The following is a 3,219-nucleotide window of genomic DNA, read 5'->3' on the forward strand; positions in this document are numbered from 1 at the left end:
TTTTGGTTAGTGCCAAAAGCAGAATGGTATGGAGAAGTGAGGAGGTAGTTGGTGAATGTGTGTTGGTTTAGTGTTTGCAAAGCATGTAGAAGGCAGTGTGCAAATAGACCTATAAGCCTAAGTGTGTGACTCCAATTGGTATGAGGCCAATTGAAGGTGAAACTAGGCACAAAATGTGCCAACTTTCATGAAGAAAGCCTACCTAAATTCTATCCAGAAAGTAACTTGAAAAATGACCAAATCCGGATTAGTGACTTGAAAGCCTGAAAATTGACCATTTGGGCAGCAGTTAGTTTTTTTTATCATAACTTACTCAAACCAGGTCTAAATGACCTGAAATTTTTATCATGACATAGATCTACAATTCTTATGAAGATACCAAAGCCTAGAAATGGACAGAACCAAGCCAAATAGCTTGTACAAGTTCAGGTACCAAAACTGGCTGAACCAAAAGTGACCTAAAAATGACCTAAGCCTACCATTTTAGTGCATTTTGTCCAACATTGGTAAATTGACCATATCTTGGTCTACACAACTCAGAATGACCTAAAATTTTGCCCCCCGTGCAATAAGATATAGGCTTACAAGTTTGTAGTTTGGATCGAAACCCGAAAATTGAGGGAATTAGGTCGTCCGGGTAGGTCAAATTAGTACACCGAAATCTGATAAATTGCAATAAAATGCAATACACTTGAAAATGAATTTGGTAACATATACCAACATTAAAGGGCTATAAAATGTGACATATTGGTAACATTAGAATTGACTCACTTAGAGTGCATCAAGGGTCAACATTATAAGTTGACTAATGAAATGAATTGTAGGGAATAGTACCAAGAAAATTTAGATATTAGATTTTATGGTTGGAAACAAATTCATTGAGTACTGAAACACTTTAAATTGTGTGTTTCAGTTGATAAGGATATTGAGAAACATAAAGAACATTGAGTCAAGGCCTAGGAGCGACTCCAATTAGGTTTGTGCACAACTAGTTTTTAACAGATTTTGTTCTAAATATTTCATATGATTAAATGACATATTTTTCTTATGTATTATGTTTACCAAGTATTGGATTTAATTCAATGATTATTGAAATAATTATAATATGTATGAATTTAGCTTTGTGAAATGGTATTTCAACAAGTATTAAGCATTGTTGTGGATTGAATAAATTATGTTTTGAAAAATTGTGATAGAAAATGTTTTGAATTGTGATGGGCAAATTGTAAGGAAAACACAAATTTATGTTTTGAATTGTGATGAGCATAAAAATTATTGGATATTGGAATTGACTTTGAATCGAATTGTTTTGTGATTTATGCTCACAAAAAGGACAAAGAGATTATGATATTGTTTTGTATCTCACTATAGATGCTTGACTAGGTTATTACCCGTCTCTCTCATTTGTTGAGGAGACAATGGAGTTAGCCTTGTTTTGATTACCATGGTATGTGCACAGGCTTAGATTCTCCTCTTATTAGAGGTTAGATCTAAGTTTATATGTTATGGCCCTTTCGGAAGTTTCATTATTGTGATGTGTATTGTGCACGATGATTCGACCTCCTCGACCATAGAGAGTTAGAATCCGATTTGACCTCCCCGACCATAGGGAGTTAGAATCACCCCGAAGATGGCCCTTTCGGATTAGTCTTGCATAATTAGTGAGATAAAGAATGGTTTTTGAGATAGAGAATGGTTTTTGAGATAACGAATGGTTTTCGAGATAAAGAATGGTTTTTGAATACTAAAGAATTGTGATTTCAATTGTGATTTATGTATAATTGATTTTGTTGGAATTACCTTAAATGTTTAGTTGTGATTTGATAAATTGAAATTAGTGATCAAAGTCATTTTATATAAATGATTTATATTATTGGCAATGAATATTTTGAGTTTTGAAATTTGATGAGTATCCACATTTCCAAATTATTGTTGTAATTTTTGTTAAGGTATATTGTACTATGTTTTAAATTATAGTTGTGCACCACTGAGTTCACCACTCAGCGATAGCTTTGTATACTGTTGCAGGTGAAAAGAGCATAGAGCAATTGAGTAAGTTTCTTTGAAGAGACACTTAGATCAGCTCCAGGTATACCCATGTACATGGTTTTGATGTATGCATATAATAATATGTATGTAAATTATTTGAGCAGTTGTATAAAAACTCTTGTAAAATATTTTGGTATGTAATTAAATATAAATTATTTTTATATAAATGTTGAGTCTTGTAATCAATGAAATGTTCCTTATGATGAGATTGGTTTGAAAATGAATTGATTTGATTATTGAAATTTGAATTGTGAGTTGAAATGAAGTTATTGGAGTTGCATTTGAGAAAACATATTAAGAGTGTTTTCCTTTTCAGGTTTAAAGAACTGTTTTCTCAAAATACAGCCGGCACTTTGCCAAAATTTTAAAAATTTTTTTATAACACTAGATTTTAATCGATGATTTAAATTTCACGAAAATTGTTTTAAAATCTCTTGTAGTATATCTAACATGTCACCTTCTAATTTGCTCTATGTTTAATTGACCCAATCACATTGTGCCAAGTGTCAAATCTATATTTAATCTTAATTTTAATCATCTTACATGATTAAAAGACTGTAACACCCCAATTTGCATAGCCTGGTATATTTCACTATTCCAGTGATCGGTGTCGGTCCGAATAATTAAAAAGATTAGAACCACATTTAAGACAACTAGATAAACCATAAACACAAATAATTAGTAGTTGTCAATTAGTTAAGTGTAAATAAGAAAAACAGAACATAAGAAGTTAAATGAGCTGAGAGTCACAGCGATGGGTAACCTTCTCGGGAATGACTGCAAAGTCGATTTAAACTCAAATTTCGAAACCTAAAATGTGATGCCGCGGTCCTTAGGACCACTATAAACACAGTGGAAAAGAAAAAATCACGAAAAAGAACTGTTAAGCCAGTCAAATAATTAGGTTAGAGAGCCGGAAGAAATATTGAATTATTTGCAAACCGGGTTGAACCAGCGAGGGGCAATTTGGTTAATTGACCCCGAGAGCTGACTCCTGACCTAACTTTCAAATAAAATCGGAGAAAAGAAAATTTCACAGTCGGGAATTAAATTAAAGAACTAATAAAAAAAAGAAGAAAATGAAAAAGTGAAGGGAGATGACATCATGCATGATGCCGTAAATATGATAATTAATAAATTTAAGTAAATGGATTTATGGTTGTCCTAAGA

Source organism: Hevea brasiliensis, chromosome 8, assembly GCF_030052815.1.
Source record: "Hevea brasiliensis isolate MT/VB/25A 57/8 chromosome 8, ASM3005281v1, whole genome shotgun sequence".
In the NCBI taxonomy this organism is placed as follows: Eukaryota; Viridiplantae; Streptophyta; class Magnoliopsida; order Malpighiales; family Euphorbiaceae; genus Hevea; species Hevea brasiliensis.